The 20,980-nt window shown below is 42.3% G+C and overlaps 1 long non-coding RNA gene across 1 annotated transcript; it reads left to right on the top strand.

Moving 5' to 3' along the window:
- The first annotated feature begins 353 nt into the window (after positions 1 to 353).
- On the top strand, positions 354 to 20,888 carry LOC125434026. Its single transcript, XR_007244694.1, has 3 exons — positions 354 to 364; positions 17,621 to 17,626; positions 20,719 to 20,888. It is a non-coding gene; the product is annotated as an uncharacterized LOC125434026 (long non-coding RNA).
- Positions 20,889 to 20,980: the final 92 nt, after the last annotated feature.

Raw genomic sequence — 20,980 nt, 5'->3', positions numbered from 1 at the left:
GATTCGGTCACAATCCAGATTTGGACTGTCCGAATCTCCAACCCTACACTGCAAAGATGAATTATTTCCAGGGACTGCGGAAGTTTCCAGACATAGATCCCATTGGCTACCTGCAGCTCTGTAAAGGTCCAAATGGCCACATCTGGCATATGTGTGGAAAAGTTCCACCCGGCTTTTGGAGTGACTGGCCACTGATTGGTGCACCCCCTTTCTGTTCTCCTTACATCCTGGGTCTCGTAACATCAATGACCCACCATTTCCCCCCTCTCTGGGAGGGTTGTTATTGAGGATTTTAATGTCGCACGCCGGAATTTTTTGTATTCTGTATGAAACAATGTATTTTAATGGGTTTTAGTATTGTAAGGTTTATGGAGCCTATATTATTTATTTTTAATTTGTAATTTATTATGTGCTTCATCTGTTTGTTGTCATATCATGTTGTCCACCACCCAGAGCCCTTTGGGGGAGGGGTGGTATATAAAATCAATAATAAATACATAAATAAAGATATTCCTTCCTGCTCCTGCTGGACCTCTGACCTTCACCAACATTGGGCTTCTGGATTACAATTCAGCATTAGACCTTTTTTCAGTTCTTCTTAAGAACAGTTGATGGTCAAGGAGCACAGGAGTAACCCAAGTAACTGAGAAATATAAGCCCTCACCAGATGTTCCATCCTGTTCTGTTGATACAAATAGTGGAAGATCCAAAAGCCCTGCATTTCAAGCCCCTCCAATATCATAGTTGATCCTGCTTCCAGATCTTCTTCTGCTGAAATTACTGGATTCCCCTCCCCTTCCTTCCTGTTCTTCCATCTATAGATCTACCACTCATTGTATCTGCTTTGACTCCCAACCCTTATTTATTATTTATTGCATTTAAGAATGTACACCTTGTCTTTCTGCCCTCATCAGGGCCACCAAGACAGCCAAAAGATTAAAACACATTAATAATAAAAACAAGTCTTGAAGCAGTTAAAAACAAACATTAAAAACCAAAGCTAAAATACAAAACAGCCATTAAAACATTGGGCAAGAAGGAAAGATCTCATTGAGGGAGCTCCAGATTTGACAGAGATAGAAGCCATCTTTGCTTTAGGCTTGTTCTGCAGACATCTGGCAGAATAAGCCTAAAGCGAAGATGGTTTCTATCTCTGTCAAATGTATTTGTAACTCACATGCTCCAAAATAAAATTCACTTAAAAGAAAGCAATAGTTTCTTGGAAACCATATGCCTTTTTCTGTTAAAGATAGTATAGGGAGTAAAATGGATTGCAGTGTTCAGTATAAAACTTTTGTTTAACTCCAGATTAAACTGATTAAACTGAAACAGATTCAATAAGAAGTCTATCTGTTGGCAGTGGAAGCAAAAGGGGATAGATGAGTCTCCCTGGAGAGACCTCCTTTTGATGACATCACAGGATCCTCCCCAAAAGGGGAGGGGGCTCTTGAACTTCCTTTCCCAGGTTTACAGTTTACAGCTGATCATTCAGGGTTCTGACTTCACAATCAAGGCCAGCAGGCCTGCCGGCAAAGATCAGGAACCCCAATCTTGTTTGCAGTGGTAGGTGCAAAGATTGGGGGAGGAGGTCAGATTTTTGGCTTTCCCCCAAAATTCTGGTTTTTTTAAAATCAAACCCGAAAATTACCAGGGAAAAAACATTGTTCAGGCCTAGATCTGTATGTTCCTTCTCTGGCCCCAGATCACAGCGAACTGCTCTCTTCTCTTCAGGATAGACAGTATATGATTTCACTTTCTTCATTTATTTTCCCCTTAGCCTAGTCAGAAACCAAGCTCAGCTCTACCAGGATTGCATTACTATATTGCAGCCACATTTGGCTTTCATTTGCACTTCATTTTTCTAGCTGTGCGTCTTGTTAGGGGAATAAAGATTTTCTAATTTGAAATGCTCTCTCTGTCTTGTCTTCTGAAGGGTACAGTTTTAGAAAGGCATCCATGTAGACAACAGAGTGAAGCAGCCCCAATTAATTATTCCCAGAACACAAGTATGGTTATAAATGTGTAAAGGATACTCTAAGCATGGTGAACCTGCCATGATGACTGATTTGGGTAACAAGAATTGGAAGTGAGAAGATCCCTGAGTGAGGCATGCCTTCTGTCTTGTTCAGGAACTCTGTCAAGAAGACTTCCTTTACTTGTACAGATTTCTTTATTATTATTATTTCACTGTTCATTTCCATTGTGTGAATCTTGCTTTTATGTAACATCCTACTATACAATCTCCTTAGCCCAGTCTCCCAATAAATAATAAAAAAGCAGACATTTGTGGCCAGTGGCAATGGAGAAATTAAATTAATGTGTTATCAAATAGACTCCTCTCCTTAATCTCCAGCTGTTCGGGGAGAGATCCAACTTATTTATAACTAAGCCAGAAAAATCCCACTAGAACAGTTGAAAAACCATTTATTTTAGGCTGAACTGTGATCCTAAAAATTCAGCTTCATCACGTTGCCATATAATACTAAAGGGCTTCCCAGAAAGCCTTTAATGAAAGGAGGGAAATCTGCCATCTACAAGTCTTGGAATGTCTGCTTAAAAGACACAGTCTTTCCAGAATTTTCTGAATTTTGATAAGGACATGCACTGCTATACTTCAGCTACAAGTTTGTTCCTATGCTGGGGTGGGGGTGGGCATTACAGAGAATGCTTTGAGCTCTCTTTTCCCACCCACCCCACATCAGCTTAATCTTTAGAAATAATCAGTGTCCCCCAGATCTTAAAGGTTAGACTGGGGTCAAATCCCCACTACCGTCTTAGCCAGGTTTCAGAACACAAACTAACCAGGTTTGAGGGATGACCTCCCCAGTCGAATCCCCACTACCGTCTTAACCAGGTTTCAGAATACAAACGACCTCAAACCTGGTTAGTTTGTGTTCTGAAACCTGGCTAAGAAGAAGAAGAAGAGTTTGGATTTATAGCCCGCCTTTCTCTCCTGCAGGAGACTCAAAGGGGCTTACAATCTCCTTGCCCTTCCCCCCTCACAACAAACACCCTGTGAGGTAGGTGGGGCTGAGAGAGCTCCGAGAAGCTGTGACTAGCCCAAGGTCACCCAGCTGGCATGTGTGGGAGTGTACAGGCTAATTTGAATTCCCCAGATAAGCCTCCACAGCTCAGGCGGCAGAGTTGGGAATCAAACCCGGTTCTTCCAGATTAGATACACGAGCTCTTAACCTTCTACGCCACTGCTGCTCCATTCCCACATTGACGATAGTGGGGATTCAACCGGGGAGGTCGTCCCTCAAACCTGGTTAGTTTGTGTTCTGAAACCTGGCTAAGACGGTAGTGGGGATTCGACTGGGGAGGTCGTCCCTCAAACGTGGTTAGTTTATGTTCTGAAACCTGGCTAAGACGGTAGTGGGGATTCGACCTGGGAGAGCACATCTCTGAGGGTTCAACTCAGGGAAAGTTGACCAGTCTGGGACCGAATCTTCCCAATAGTAGCTTCAATGGTAACTTTAAAACATTGCCCGCTTTTGAACTGAGGCCACAAGTGAAAGAGAGCAAAGATCTAATCCTATCTTCACAGTTTTGTGTATTGAAATAGTCCTTTTCACTCTAAAGGCAAAAACAAAAAAAGTGGGTGAAAATTCAATGCCCTGTATTTTTTGTTATCCAGGGCTCACGGCAGACCATTATGCAGGTCACGATCTTCTCCTCTTTATACATTCAGTCTGATATTCTGCTTCCTTGTGTGTTTTTTTCTTTTTTTTAAAAAAACCTTCAAGACATTCAGTGCGTGGGATGCAAATATATCTCATCTGTCAGCATTGGCAAAACGGTAAAATTCCACCTGAGAAAAAAATTGCATGTAATCTCAAATAGTTACTGAGAACAAAGTCAGCCGAGATTTGTAATGGATTAGAATACCCACAGACATGATTGTGATTGCATTTAAAGCGTCAATGGACCCGTGTTTTGCCTGTTGTGAATTTATGATTCCTTATCAGCATTGCCTCCCTAAAGCTTCTCTGACATGCAGACTTTTCACATTACTGACATTGATTCTGCCCTGCAGCAAGCAGGTGTTGAGTTAGTAAAATGGATCGCTTCTAAGTTAGGTTTGCCTGTTCCCCCTTTTTTTTCTGGCATCTGTTAGTTTGGGAATCATAAACTTGTGGAGTGGACGGTATTGATATTGTGCAAGTCAACCCCCCCCCCCAAAAAAGCCCCCCATTTAGGATCAGGAATCTCAGTGAAAGCAAATAGGGTTGTGTTCAAGTCTTCCCATGAAAATAGTTTGCAAGTTGGTGGGCAGGGGTTGGGTTGGAAAGGGAAACCAAGGGGAAGAAAATCTGTGCCATTCTGTCAGACGTTTGATCTCTACACTGAAAGTGCACTCCTCTTTCATTCTAATTTGACTAAGAATCTTTTAACATTCGTTCTGAATTGGGAGCCTGAGAAATTTGCTCAAGCATTCATTTCCTTCCATGCTTTTTCACCTGCCCCCCCCCCTCCATATTGCAGATGAGTTAATGAAAACGGCTAAAACAGTAGGAAAAAAACAGCGATGTGCTTGTACATGGGGGTGCATGGGTGCATTGATAAGACGGGGCACCCAAAGTATCGGGATGCAATCATATGTGCAATCCAATCAAGGTTCCTCCTTTCTTTTGTGGGTGAGGAAAGCTGACTGTCTTATTTAGGAAACAATGGTATCCTTATATAATTATCCAGAATATAAAGAATATGTCTGGCAGGGGAGCAGAGATGATTAAATCCTGCTCCATAGACTTCCCACATGGCAATCTCTACAATCCGCAGAAATGATCCATTGGACTGAACCTAATATTTGGACATGGAGAAGGTAATTGTTATGCTCCCAGAGAAGCTCTTATTATTTTCTCATTAAGCATCAGTTTCCTTATAGTTACAATGGGTTTAGTTCTTTGTGTAGTATTCTAAGGGAGGGAATTTTAGTGGACCCCGTTGGCAATGATTTCAGATTTTGGGCCACTGGAGAGAGTCCTATCGATTTTTCTGAGATACTTGATTAATACACCGAAATGTGCAGCCAATCTGGTATTAAGGCAAGAAGCAGGGATGGCCAAAGTTGAGACCATCTTTTGGAAATTAACCATCAAATACTGGCTTAAAGTGCTTCCCTGTCCCCAGGGATTAATGCCTTCCTTATTGGCAGCAACACCCTACCCTGGATGGCTAGAAAAGATTATATCAAAACTGAGACAGTGCAGTCTTGATCCAATGCAACTTTTGGAGATTGGAAGCAGCAGAGCAATGGGTATGGTCCACCAACGTCTTACTGACATTGAGATGCAAACAGATTTCCCCCGGCTACCTGTCCTATATAAACCACTAAAATCATGGATATGTATTTCAGCTGCACCTTATCTATCTGTAATAACATCAGCAAGAAGCCGATGGGCTTTTTCTAGGGCTTGCTTCGATGCCTTCCCGTCAGCTAAACCCTAATATTCCAAAATATTCCAAGGCACAGGAGAACCTGTGCGTGCGGCTCAGGGGAAGTAGACTCAATGTCACATATCTTACTGCATTGCAAGTTACATGAAGGTGAAAGGAAGCTGTTGATCCAACCATTGTTAACACGTCATGTATATCCATTCATAGATAACTCAGATACGAATTCTGTAAGAATATTATTAGAAGATCGTGTTTCTGCCATTTCACAGAAGGTAGCTACATTTTGTATACTGGTGCACAACAAGCGTAGTTCCTTATTAAAACAAAGAGCTGCACTGTGTGATGAGGACTGTAATAATGCCTGAAGCTAATGTTATTTATTAATAGATTTTATTATGGATTTTAATTTATATTATATTTTTTGTATAAGTGGAGTGCTATGTATTCACATGTACTCTGATTTTAAACTATTGGCTGGCCAAAAGGCTGTAATAATAAATATATATCTATCTAGTGGACCCTGTCCCTTTAAGAAATTTCACTAGAGGCAATCTTCATGTTATTACCCAGTAATCCCCCTGGCCAGTCAGTCAGTCTAAGGTGCCTGGGGTAGTTGGAAGCAGAGGTGGGATTCAGGGGGTTCCGAAGGTTCTGTAGAACCTGTTGTTAAAATTTAAAATATCACTTTTTAATACTTAAAATATTTTTATTAAGTATTAATATTTTTAATACTTAAAATTAAAAAGTGATGTTAAAATATTTTTAAAATACTTTTTAACAGTCATTATTTGAATCCCATCACCATTGGAACCTGTTGTTAAAATGTTTGAATCCCACCACTTGGAAGACTGCAATATATGTTACATCCAAGGTGTATAGAGATAGCATAAAGTTAAGGTGTTCAGAAAGTAGAATCCAGATAAAGGACACTCAAGGGATCCTGAAGAAACACAGACAAAGTGGACTTTCTTGAAAGCAGTCAAAGAAAGAACAAAAGTCTCAAACTTCGGACTGTTCCAGTCAAGCAAGTACTTTATTTTAGTCAGACCCTGGGAGGAGTTAGGGTCTCAATTCTTCTAAGCAATAAACTTTTTTTGAACTGTTACACCTTGCTTGTGTGTCTCCCACTCTGTTCCATGAAAGAACAGGGCACCTTTTGATTGTTTTACTTGGGGAACAGAACAGTAATAGAAGCATGTGTGGAGCCTTCCGCCCTCTCAACCAGTTAGAGTGTCAGACTAGAATCTAGGAGATTCAGGTTCAAATCCCTAGTCTGCCATGGACGCTTGCTGGGTAACCTCAGGCCAATCATACACTCTCAGCCTGATCTACTTCACACGATTGTGGAGGAGGAGAGTTGAAATCTAAAGTGGAGGAGGAGAGTTGCCTCCTGAGATTAGAAACCAGAGGGAGACTTATTGGCCCCCAGCACAACCCAGTTCTCCAGCACAACCCAAAAGTTATATCACTGGGTAGGAGTGATCGTCTAGCATGCGGCCCAAACTCTATAGTCCAACCAAAGAGTTTGGGGGTGCCTACTAGAGTGTCATCCTATGCAGAGATGTCTCTCCTAGGCCATGCAAGACTTGTTATCAAGGCATCTCTGGTAATTACCCCTCCCCCCAATTTTCCCTCCATTGACCCACTGAGCAACAGAAGGAGGAGGAGGAGGAGGAGGAGGAGGAGGAGGAGGAGGAGGAGGAGGAGGAGGAGGAGGAGGCGGCGGTGGCTGGGGAATTGTGCAAGAATTCCCGGGCTGGGGAATTGTGCAAGCAACAGATATGCCATGGATGATGATGATGATGATGATGATGATGATGATGATGATGATGATGATGATGATTGTAGATTTCACAGCTGCCAGATCTTTAGCTGGTTGTTGGCCTTCATTACAATTCGAGCCTCACCCAGAGGCCTAGGAAGTTGTAATGTTTCAGCATAGTATTCATGCAGATCCCAGCAGGGCTGCCTTCTGAACTGACAGATGTTAATTTTGTCAATTCGAAGATGTTTCAAGTGCTGCCCTAGTGTTTTCAGGATGGCGCCCAGCGTGCCGATTACCACTGGGATGACCTCAGCTGGTTTGTGCCATAGACGCTGAAGCTCGATTTTCAAATTGTGGTATCTAGTGACCTTCTCATGTTCTTTTTCAATGACCCTGCTGTCACCGGGGACTGCTAAGTCAATGATGGTCACTTTCTTGTTCTTGATCACAGTGATGTCAAATATATTTGCATGTGCACCGGGCTGGGGAATTGTGCAAGCAACAGATATGCCATGGATGATGATGATGATGATGATGATGATGATGATGATGATGATGATGATGATGATGATGATGATGATGATGATGATGATGATGATGATGATGAATTCGATTTCTGTATACCGCCCCATCCCCAGAGGGCTCTGGGCGGTGTACAACATAGTCATTTTAAAATACAAGTAACAAGAGGGGCAAGAAAAACCCCATAGACTTTAAAATACAAATTTAAAACAGCAGTTAACACATAAAAACAGCGTCCCGCAAAAATCTTACTTAAAAATCGCCCTAACAAGGAGTACCTGGTGAGTACCTTTCATTTCCTTGATTTTTGTTAACTACACCTAGATCTGTCTTGCAGTTCCCCAAGTTTGTGCCTTGTAGAAATAAATCTGTTAATTAGAGAGAGGCTGCACATCTCTTTACCTGTCTGCCTTGGCTCCTTGACATGCTAAAGGCGTACTCCCTATGGCCTCAACTCCAAGTGGTTCCATGAGAGAGAGGGGCTGAATTTTACCCGAGCTGGGGACAATGAGCAGAGAAAGGAAGGGCAAGAAAGCAACTGATTTTCCTTACGTCATGATGATGTTGTTTTTTTACAAGTGCAGTATATATAAAGCAAATAATTAATTAATATAATGAACTTGGAAATGTATTGTTGGAGGCTGTGCCACAGAGAGAAACACATCTTACTGTGACGTGCCATAGATGTGGGCAAAACCTTAGGGGAAAATGACAGACCACAACCATGTCTGAAAAACCCACAACAGCTAACTAACTTGGAAACTTTTGAATGTCTAGTTTCACCCTGAGCATGCTTTTCAGCCTGTTTAAAGAAAATATACACTCAAAATCCCCTCCCCTCCCCTCCCCTCCCTTGCATGCCACCCCTCACTCCTTCCCCTTCCTCTCCTTCCCTTGCATGCCACCCCTCCCCCTCCCTCCACTAGGGTGGGTGGGCCATGCCCAGATTTTCTAGCAAAAAAGCATTTTCTAGCAAAAAAAAGCATTTTCAAGCATTTTCTAGCAAAAAAGGACAACAAAACAAAAAGAATTTCATTACTCTATAGAAGTTTTTTTTAATTTTCCCTGATTGTTAAAATCCATTATACTATGTCATATGTAAATGGAGAATAGAAAATAGACAGATTGGGAAGGTTCCCTTGCCAATATATCTGTAGTACAAAGAGCAGAGACATTCAAGGTGTAAAACAGGAGGCCAAAAAGAACTTGGCAGTTGCGTGTCAGCTTTCATACAGGAACCAAAGAAAAACATTGTCTTGTCAAACAATGCGCTGTGAACAAGGAACATATCTGAAACGCACAAAAACACTCACAATTCATGCCATTTCCTTTGACAGTTCCTCTCTACCTTCTTGGCCCATTCTTCTCATATTTTTAGTACTCTCTTTTTAAAAGTCACTCTGGTGACTGTGTTTGAAGCTGTTGAGAACAGGATTTTTCCCCCCAGCTGCCATACACAGAAGACAGCTTGGAATCTGCCTTAAAAAGGAGAGAACCAGTAGATAAGCTTTGTCTTCAGCTGATACCAAGTATTGTGTGTTTGTCACTTCTAAAATCTTCCCCAGCCCCCTGTGGCACCTCTAACATTTGTGCCTTTAAAGTTACTGGCTAGCCTTGAAATGTGTATTATTGCCCATTTTCTGATGGCATCTGTCACTTCCTATTTGCATCTCCAAGGATTTATTTATTGAAGATTTGTGACAAGCCACACCATTTCGTGCCCCCATTGGAATACTGCAGGATCATTGTCGCTAATATGTTTGGGAATAACACCCAATGAACTCGATAAGGCTCTATCTGGAAAGCATCCTTGGAACATCAGTAGATTTAAAAACTGCTGATGTTCACAGTGCTATCATTATTTAATTTAGAGCCCAACTAAACATGTCAGTAAATTCACAGCTGCCATGATTTTTTCACTGCTATTTTACAGTGATTTTAAAATGCCACAAGGGCCTGATCCGGCACAGGTTCCCCCCCCCACCTTATTTGCCTTGCCATTTTCATACAGCTGTGATTAAGTCATCTTCCTCTCCACCTTCAGGCAACCTTGAGCTTAGCCTATTAAGCCAAGTGCTGAAACTATTAGATTAACTGCCCCAATACTCAAGCTTATGCTCCTCTCTTGTATTTCCCTGAACAGCAAGGCTTCTTTTTTCTTGGGAGTGTAAGGGTCTCTTTGCAAGTCCTGAGGGCCCAGTCCTCCGTATAACTAGCCCCTTCTCAAAACATCCAGTATTCAATATCTCCTGGACTCCTCTCTGTCTGTTGATATTGTCCCCAGTGCATTGCTTCTTCTACCAGAATTTAGTGCAGGTCACTAGGCTCTGTTCATTGAGACATTCCCCTTCAGGAACAGATAATATCACCCTTTCAATTCCCCATTCCCTCCACTTTTCCAAACGTATACCGTCAACTCTATATAAATCCTAGGAATGTGTGTGTGAGTATTCTGTCGCTTTGATTTTTCTGTGCTGATACGTTTCTTATTTTTATATTTTAATAAAATTATTAAACTTTACTTTGTCTCCTGCAGATTTCTTGGAAAAGAAACTCTCCGTAAAAGTTTGCATATAAGATTCCAAGCTTGCCCAGCCTCTCATTAAGCAAGGTCTACCCTTTGCTAATTCCCTACTCTAAAAGGGGCAGACCCCACCATTTCGGGTAACCAAGCAGGGAGGGAGACCACCATGGAAGGATCTGTAGTGGAAGGCAATGGAAAAACCCCTTTGCATTTGCATTGAAAGCCCCTTGCAAGAATAGTCATAAATTAGTTGTGACTTGATGTCACTTTACACTTTACACACACAAACACACACACATAGAGACTAACATGGCTACCCACCTGAACCAATCTTTGATTGGGCTCTAAGCTTTGCTCTAGAACAAACTCAGATAATATAATTGTATGACAAGTCTGTATCACCATTAAACCAGCAAGTCTGTATCACTATTAAATAGAATGAAATATCTCTAAATTGAAAAATCCTGTCACTACAGAGACCATTTGATTGTGAATGACAGCAATATGCAAGAGATTTAGGAAAATTTAGTACCTCTTCCTTTTTTGGCTATGGGATCAAAAAAAAACCCTTTTTTCATTCTAAAATTCATTTTGAAAAAAAAATGGACACAGTCCCAATTTGGTTATCAACCAATGAAAATAGTAATAGACTAATTCTTCACCAAAGTTATGCTGCTTCTCTTTCAGATTTTTTTAGGGGTGTACAAAGAATGGGGTGTTATTGTTGTGTGAAAAATAGAGAACGATGTTATGTGGCAATTTTTAAAAGAACTGCTTCAAATGAGTGGATATCCTTAGTGTTGAGGACCTAGTTTTAGAGAACATTGCCATTTCGCTAAGCCAGTGTAATGTGTTGTAGTGGTTAAGAGTGGCGGACCCTGATCTGGAGAACCAGGTTTGATTTCCCACTCCTCCCCTTGAAGCCTGCTGGGTGACGTTGAGTCAGTCATAGTTCTCTCAGAACTCTTAGCCCACATAGAGACAGGCAGTAGTCAACTACCTCCAAATGCCTCTTGCCCTGAAAACCCTACAAGGTCACCATAAGTCAGCTGTAACTTGATAGTGCATACATTCACAGAGAGAGAGAGCTAAACTGAAGTTGGAATATGGGAGCTCCTATCTCCTTGTTACTATTCCATACCAGCTCTCCTTAATGACTAAAAAAATTCCACATGTATTCCAGTAATGTACAGCTGAGATCCCTATCTCAGTTACAGATGTGCAAACCTTCCCTATCCATCCCCATGCCATCAGTTAAGATCACTATCTAAGTGCTCGTGTTTCCAAATGATTTGGATGCTTCGTGGATTATTTGAATAAACACATCTGCTCAAATGCATGCTAGTTTTATCTGCCAGGGTCTTTTGCAAAAGTTAAGGTGAATTTTCGGCAACATCAAAAAGGTGTTGCTTCCATGGCTGGTATTATTCAGTGCCAATTTTTCTGAACTGGTGACAATTTCTCCTAAGGCATGCATTTTGAGAGGCTTATCTTTGAAACTAAGTGCAGGATTGGGATGGAATGGAAGGAAATCACCACCACATGCATGATCTGGTTGTGTATGAACCCCATATACAGGATAAACCTAAAGGCCGAGCATACAAATCAAGCTTCTAGCCTATCTGAAGAACGACAAGAACAGCAGGGGACTCATCTCAAAAGAAATAGGCCTAGAATTGCTATAGAGGCAACGGCAGATGTACAATCCATGCCATGAATGAAAATGGGTTGATTTTACATTGAATGCTGAGAAGGAAGAGAGGAAAACCAAGGAGGATTTAACGTATTGTCGAAGGCTTTCAACAAGGTGAATTTGTTGAAAATTGGGAACCAAGAGGCTTCAATTCAAGAACTGAATGTCAAGACTTGTTCCCGTTAAAGTCCCCATGACTTCTATTTCAGCAAATTCAAGATTCTGTACTAATTTCAGACTGATGTACAGTGACTGCTGTAATCATATTTCCCAGTAAAAAGCTGGAAATGAATTTTCATCCCCTACTGAACTCTGGTGTAGTGCATCAGATAGGAGGAAACAAATCCTTTCATCGGTGTTACTGGGATCACTTCTGATGACTTCTTTATTTCAGTTTATGCCATGAAACCAGGTTCGTATTACTATAGTTTCCTCATTTTTGAGGCTCAGTGGATTGCTAATGTTGCCTGTTAACTAACTTCCCACCATCAGTTTCAAGTGGATTGGACTGATGTGACTAACTGTATGGCCATCTTACTTGCAGAGCTGAGAACTGGGAGAAAAAAATAGCCCCACCTCCAAAAGGGAGGGAGGGAGGGAGGGAAGAAGACTGAGCCAGCCAGACTCACACATCTGCCAACCTTGGACCAGGCTCGTACCAGCTGGGACCTGCCTTCTCCTGGCCAGAAGATATTTACCTGACAGGATCCCATTAGAAGGGAGAAATGCCATTGCCTGGAAAATCAGGAGAATCAAACAAAAACAAACCACCTGCTGCTGCTGATGGTAAGCACTCAAACATGAAAAAGCCTAGCTACGTGATCATCAAAGCAGGCCCTTGATGCCTGAACAGCATCAGGAAACTTCAGACAGCCTGAGTGGAAGGCAAGTTGGCCAGGCTGTCAAGAGTGAGGAGATGCTGGGGGTGGGCAGAACCTTGTGACCCAGCCACACATTTAAATGGAGGCAATGTACAAATGAGAGGGTGCAGAGGCAATAGCAGCAAACTCTCTGGAGCCTGCGCATTGCTGGGAAAGCAGAGAAACAGCTGGGATTAGTGAAGCAGCTCTCAGCTGTTGGCTGTTGAATTGGAGGTAGCGACAGCTGGAGAAGCCTTGGAAAGGCAAGGGAAGATGGCGCCGCTCAGGAAAAGTGACAAAGTTCACCCAGAGAAGACAAGGCAGGCACAGGCAGCTCTGGGGTCTGAGGTCTAAGAGATGGCATGGGGGAAAACACCTGGCAGGGGAACACATTGGAAAGGCTGTTGAGGAGACTGTGGGGAGCAGAACCCAGATTTAACGATTCAGCTGCTGGTCTGAGGCGACAGCATCTTTGTCACCGCTATTTCAGGATAAAGAACGTTTTGTAATACCTAAGCTTCCCAGATTTGTGTAAGTACTCTGGAAAATCATGGTAATGAACCCAAAATAGCAATTTTCATCTCTATTTTCAACTTGAAAATTCCAGAACGCCCACCATGAGTGAAAAGACATAGCATGTCAAGTGACATAGAGAATGGAATTTCAAAAGCAGAAAATTATGAAGTAAGATTAAGATGATACATAAGTTGTAGTGGTAATACATTTTTACTGTACTTGGCCAAAGACCGTGACAATGCAAAACAGAAAGAAAACATTTTCAACCACTCAGAGTAGATGTTTTCTTTATAGACTTTGGCCCTAATCTTCCTTGCTGCTGGTGCAAAGAGAGTTTCTCTGTAGGATATACGAGTATCATAAAACAAGTATATCAATTTATCAACATCTGAAGTAAGGTTGCCTGGGAGTATTTTAACAATAGATTTGTTCCTGGGCTCTGCATAAAGTGGACAGTTTAGAGCATAGCAAGGGAGATTCCTGCATATACAAAGATGTTGAGATAACAGAATTTGAAAATATCACCCAGCAAGGACAGCCAATGACATTGTTTAGAACTTCATAGAGGTTACATGCAGATACAATGCTCTAAAATGGTCTTTTGTATTGGCCTTAAATCAAATTATTGGTCTTAAATCAAATTATGGAACTGTCAATCATTACATCCTCATGGTGGACCCAGTCTTGTAAGTCAATACCATCTCCTGTACCTTCCATCAAGTCATCTGGGATAGTGCAGTGTGAGAAACTAAAACCCCCCAAAAAATCAAATCAAAATCTCTATCTACATTAAAAATTTAAAGCTCTGGTGGCTGAAAGAATCTGTGTTTCAAGTTTTATTTTTGTTCCAAAATTTTAATATTGTGAGATACTCTAAATGAAGGGAAACCAAGTTCCACACTCAAATGGGCCACAGGAGTGCTAAAATTTGTCTCGTGAAAGAGTTTTGGAGAGGTTATAAGCCAATGAGTGTGTATTATTTCCAACTCCAAATTTCTATGCCATATGGAGGGCTGGATCCACAAGAACCCCTCCCTTCATGTAGTAGAACTTCATAATGGCTCCAGAGGTCTTTGGGGCTGTAGCTTTTATAGTTGCCAAATGAAGAAGAAGAGTTGAATTTATATCCCCCTTTCTCTCCTGTAGGAGACTCAAAGGGGCTTACAAACTCCTCCCCTCACAACAAACACCCTGTGAGGTAGGTGAAGCTGAGAGAGCTTAGAAGAACTGTGACAAGCCCAAGGTCACCCAGCTGGCATGTGTGGGAGTGCACAGGCTAATCTGAATTCCCCAGATAAGCTTCCACAGCTCAGATGGCAGAGCAGGGAATCAAACCCCGTTCCTCCAGATTAGAGTACACCTGCTCTTAACCACTACACCACTGCTGCTCCTGGATGCTCCAGGTTAAGGTTGCACTTGAGGTAATTCCTAGGTATATAAATGAGTTGCACTGTTCAATGTGGATACCATGTATGCTCCAGGAGAATCTCCAGCAGTGGCGTAGGAGGTTAAGAGCTCGTGTATCTAATCTGGAGAAACCGGATTTGATTCCCAGCTCTGCTGCCTGAGCTGTGGAGGCTTATCTGGGGAATTCAGATTAGCCTGTGCACTCCCTCACACGCCAGCTGGGTGACCTTGGGCTAGTCACAGCTTCTGGGAGCTCTCTCAGCCCCACCTACCTCACAGGGTGTTTGTTGTGAGGGGGGAAGGGCAAGGAGATTGTAAGCCCCTTTGAGTCTCCTGCAGGAGAGAAAGGGGGGATATAAATCCAAACTCCTCTTCTTCTTCTTTTCTCCTAAAAACCATAACTTTTGTGTTGGTGTGATTTATGGTTAGCGCTTCTTCCATACTGTATGTACCCAGGTTGTGAAGCAGCCTTTTAAAGCCAATTTCTTTCTGGGATATTAAGACCATGTCATCTGCATAGATCAGAATAGAGATTTTTCACTGACCAATAGAGGGGGACACAAATTCTGGACCATACAACCTGTACACTATGTCATTTACGTTCAGGTTGAGCAGCACAGGAGCTAGAACACACCCCTGCTTAACTCCCTTTCCAACTGGGATTTCTTTTGTAAGAGAACCTGAAGTGTCCACTTCAGTTGTGACTGAGGAGATGTAAGAGATATTTGTCCAAATTTGTTTGGATTAACTTCTGCCAGAGCTATTCCTATCAATTAAACAGAAGGCTACGGCTAAGTCAACAAATGCCACTTATAACTCTCTTGTAGGTCCATTTATGCCAGAAGATGCCAAATAATAGAGCAGTGGTGGCGAACCTATGGCATGCGTGCCAGAGATGGCACTCGGAGCCCTCTCTGTGGGCGCGCGTGCACAGAGTTCGTCATATGGGGGGCATAAAATCACCCTTCCCCCACCCATGTATAGGCTGGCTTGGGCCACTGGGCACAACCAGTTCAAAGTGCTGCATGCCAAGCTTACTCCCGAGTAACGTGTGCCTCAGAGCCAACTGTTTTTTCTAAACTAAAACCTCAGTATTCAGGTTAAATTGCCATGTTGGCACTTTGTGATAAATAAGTGGTTTTTGGGTTACAATTTGGGCACTCGGTCTCAAAAAGGTTCGCCATCACTGTAATAGAGGGTTTGACAGTGGTCCACCATAGAGTGCCCTCATTTGAATCCAGCTCGATGTGGGTGAATGATACCGGCATCTGCTGTCCAGTCTTCAAGCTTGTTAAGTAAGAATTTGCCATGAAGTTTCAAAGCTAAGTTTAATAACTTACTGGGTGATGGTTGAGCAAGTTGATCTTATTACTCTTCTTATGTAAAGGGACCACCATGCTTGTCTTCCAGCCCTCAGGGAGCTTACCTGTTTCATTTATTTGGGTAAATACCATGGCAAAAATTGGGGACCACCAGTCTGGGTGGCCTTTAAAAAATCAGATGAAAGCAAATCTTCCCTTGGGGTCTTGCCTGTGGATGAGGAGGTAATACAGACTCTGTAACTGGGAGCCAAGCGGAAAGGCTTGACAGTTCAATGTGGCAGATCTGATTTTCTGTTGTGGTGGGCTGGAGTAAACGGGAAGAGGTTCTGGAAATTTCAGAAGAATGATGGAACCAAACGCTTCCGGAACTTTGGAATTCCAGTTGTTGAGTAAATTTTCTGGACCCAAAGAGTCCAAGCCCCCAAAATGAGCTCCTTTTTACCCCTTTACCACCAATTCTTGTTCATTCCAAGTATGTTTGACATAGTCCAGCTTATCCCTTTTAAGCAAATCTTTATATTGTGATTTTAATCTGACTAGTTTTAATAAAGTGGATAAATGGTCATAGTAAACTGATATAAATAGATGCACAGGGGCATAGACTACACTCCTCTTGCCGTTACAAAAGTACCTCCCTGAACCATTCCATTATACTATAGCCCTATTTCTTTTATAAAAATGCCCTCTTGAACAATTCTGCTTTACATAGTCTGCGATGGAGGAGTCAGTGTATGCCAAAGGACCATCAAATCCTGTACTTGGTGGCTCTGTACCAGAAGCAAGAGGTAGAAGCAATATGGCTTTTTTATTACTTAAAAGTGAGTGGAGAGGGTAGTTCATTCCTTTTAATTTCTGCTTAGAGACCCTGTCTATATTACCTTTTAGCTGCAGATTTATAGGTGAAGGTGACACAAAACAGGCATAAATGCAAAGTTCTGGTGGAATCTTCCTTTATCTGTGTTCCCTGTTTATAAAACATATCCTTTAAGTGAACTCTTGTACCAGGTGTTACTAGAGCAAGGAACTGCATGATTTCTTTGTCCCCAAGGAAGACACTATGTCACAATTAATTGGACATACCACACATTATACAATAACAAATCTCCATTATTTGAGTTCTAGTTTGAAACTTTGCAAGTTTATTTGGGGGTGGGAAAAGGTCAGCCTTTTCCTGCATTTTTGCAGGTAACATTTAAGTAGTACAACCACATCACCCCTATTGAGAAAAGGATTTTGCACAGTAAATAATTGGCAAGCACCTATGTGCTCTAACTGAAATTTCATTGCAATATTTGTTTGAGGGCTTTAATATAGATTTTATTTACACCATTTGTACCCAGCCTTTCCCCCTATTGAAGATCCAAAGGGGGATTACCTTATTTTCTTAGGCTGATTCCGCATGGCCAAAGACAGCGGTGTGAAAACGGTGTGAAAACAATATAAACTCTTTTACACCATTTTAAACCCTTTTACACCATTTTCACACTGTTTTCACACTGCTGTTTTTGGCCCATGTGGAATCAGCCTTATCCTTTGCTTTATCCTCCATGTGAGGTAGGATAAGTTGAGAGTGTCTGCTAGGGTTGCTAGGTCCCCTCTAACTACTGGCAGGGGTTGGTGGGGTAGGGTAACCAGTTCCAGGTTAGGAAACCCATGGAGATTTGGTGGTGGAACCTAGGGAGGACAGGGACCTCAGTGAAGTACAATACCATAGAGTCCATCCACCAAAGCATCTGTTTTCTCCAGGTGAAGTGAACACTGAAGTCTGGAAATGATCTGTCATTCCAGGAGATCCCCAGGTCTCACCTGGAGGCTGGCATCCCCAGTCCAGACCAAGGTTACCCAGCAAGCACCCATGGCCACACAGGAATTCGAAGCTGTCTCCCAGATCCTAATTTGACACTCTAACAACTACATCTTTGTTGAAACCAACCTAAATTGTATTACAAGTGGACTGTATGTACACATTCTCACAGTGCTTTACCATAATTGTCCCTGCTCCCCTCCCTCTCTGCCCAACCCATCTAAAGGGGGGGGGAGCCCTAACAATCATCATGGGTAGTTTCCTCAATTGTCTTGATCTTTTTTGGGAGGAGACTGGGAAGCTGCATATCTTCTCTCTCTAAGGCCCCTTCCGCACACACAAAATAATGCACTTTCAAACCACTTTCACAACTGTTTGCAAGTGGATTTTGCCATTCCGCACAGCTTCAAAGAGCACTGAAAGCAGTTTGAAAGTGCATTATTCTGCCTGTGCAGAATGAGCCTAATATACCGGCCTGTCCTACATTGCCTACCCAACTCCCAAAGCCAAATGGATTCATAAAATGTTCTCAAATTGAATTGCAGATATTTTCCATGTTATGACATTGTGATTGAGAGCTACAGTTTAATCTAATCACACAGCTAACATGATGAACACCACCAATTTATGTTGGTCATCAAGTGCATGTGTGCAAAGACAACAATAGGGGAGAAAAAAACATGTGGAGCTCCATGGAGGAAATGTTTTACTTCCATAGTGATTACAATATCTTTTGGTCAAAGATAAAGACTTAATGAAACAAGGGATGAGTTCGAATAATTGTAACATGAAGAACAACAACAGCAGCCCCTTTTATCCATGAACCATCCAAGGTGATGTGAAATTAGGGCAAGTCCACAAATTACCATTTTCTTAAGCTTGTAAAATATAAGGCAAGTTCTCTAATGATAGGTTTTCCTGCTACAGTGATGGTGATTCTTCTTTTTTTTGGAGGAGTAGACTCTTGGAGATAAAAGCACAACATCTTAATAGCACAGCCACTAAGACCTGCTCTCCATTGAGCTTGGGGACCCTATTTAAAATAAGACAAATCTTTGTCACCTCCAGAATCTGAATCAATGTGGAGCCTTTTCTCTGCACTTCTTTATGGAAAATTCCAAAGCACAGCTTATTCCGAAAGGCATTGCCCCTGTAAGATGGACTGCACTGAAAGTATTCAGCATGCTCTACTTTATCGTCCTTTTCATTTTGAGATTCGAGAGAAGTACATAAGCCCTATTCTCGCATATAGGACTGGGCTTTCTAATTCTGCTAAAGTGATATTTCATTTGAATAAGTCTGATCTTGAACTGAGCGAGCGGGTAGCCAAATTTCTCCAAGGAGCCATAAAGTTGCACCATGCTTAGAATGGGAGATAAGTTGTCGAAATTTTAATTTTGCCCTTGTAAAAATGGACCTTTAATATTTTGTTTGATTGTTTTTAATTCTAATTTAATTTTGTAATTATGTATTTACTATGTATTATGCTATGTTTTTCCTGTGCTAATAAAGGCGTATGGTATGGTATGGTATGGTATGGTATGGTATGGTATGGTATGGTATGGTATGGTATGGTATGGTATGGTATGGTATGGTATGGTATGGTATGGTATGGTTCTAATTTTTGTCTTCTCTAATCCCCATTCCCACCAGCTTTGGAGAGAAGGGGCTTTTGGATCAGTAGTAGCACAAGCTTTGCATGCAAAAAATGAAATAAAATCCCTGATGTAATCGTCGTAATTTTCCAGATGTCATTCCATTTCCACCTCTCTGCCCCTCTGATCCCCTCTGCATCCTGGTAAGGCTCCCAACCTGATGTGCAGACAAAATCGAACTTCTTGAAGGAAGGACAGGATAAAAAATTAATAAGTAGTAGTTGTTGGGGAAGGAATCCCCCCCCTACTTTTTCTGGAGAGTTTCTGCCAGTTAAAGTAGACAGTACTTGCTTCATGGGTCAGTCTCATCACTAGGTAACTTCCAATACGCTTTAAAAATGTAAGTTTTGGATATTCAGGTGGTGGCATCATCTTCTGGCATCTTCTGGCATTTAGCAAAAGGAAACAGGGTTATGGTTATACATAGCAGTTTCTTTGTCACCAGTGTTCATTCCCAAGAAATCAAACTGACCTTTGGGGTTTATTTGGTTTGTGTTTTTGTTTTTTGCAATGCCCATTGCTGTCTAATTCAGCATATCATAGAATTGCCTTAACAGCTTGTTTGCAATTCAAAACAAACAGCTTTCTGAGTAGTCTTGTGTCATCGTGGCCAGTGCATTAGGAATAGCAGCTGGCTGAGAAACAGCCATTGATGTATGCTAACAAGTCACATTGGTGTACGCTAACAATTCACTGCCTTGCTTGGATTGCATGTGCCCCTGTGCCAATGGTGGGCAGGTCATACATTGTTTACAATCTGGCGAATGTGCTGCTTTTGTGTCCGCAGTCAGCAGCATTAATCATGTTGGCATATGCTCGGAATGTGCAGCCTCAAATGACTGTGGCCAGAACATGCGATTCAGTTAGCCCAAGCTCAGCTTGGGAGACCAAATAGGGGAAACAGCAGAAAGACGACCCCTGTATTTACTTCCATCAGCCCCACAGATCCCATCCACCACAGCATAACTTTCGCTGCATTCCTCCTTCCTTGAGCAGCCTGCTGCATGTCCTGAAAACCTTTCTGAAGACCCAAGGCAAAATGAATTAATTATAGGGGCTATGGTGAAGAGGAAGGCAAAATTAAGGAGGGAGATGGATTCAATAGATCCATTTTTTCTGGATTCCTTTCCTCTGCAGTTTCTCCCACCCCATGCCCCATTGCATTTTGGTCATTAAGGTAAGGTGACCAGATGGTCACCTTTGCAAACCAGGACGGGTGGGCGGCCGCGCACGCACGCATGCGCACGAAGCTGCAGGAGCTCACTGCCTTCTGGGGCGCTCCCGTTTCCTGCCCTGTGACAGGGCAGGAAACGGGAGTGCCCCAGAAAGCTGTGCACTCCTGCAGCCACACGGGAGGCTGCCCCACTGCCTTGCGCCCCAGAAGGCAGTGGGGCAGCCTTCCAAAACCCGAGACACTTGGAAAAACCCACGGGACGTGGGACAAGTTGTTTTAAGGCGGGACTGTCCCACCAAAAGTGGGACGTCTGGTCAGCCTACATTAAGGTCCTCTGA

Source organism: Sphaerodactylus townsendi, linkage group LG05 (assembly GCF_021028975.2).
Source record: "Sphaerodactylus townsendi isolate TG3544 linkage group LG05, MPM_Stown_v2.3, whole genome shotgun sequence".
Classification (NCBI taxonomy): Eukaryota; Metazoa; Chordata; class Lepidosauria; order Squamata; family Sphaerodactylidae; genus Sphaerodactylus; species Sphaerodactylus townsendi.
The sequence above is the reverse complement of the archived record's forward strand: the minus strand, read 5'-3'. Positions and strand labels throughout refer to the sequence as shown.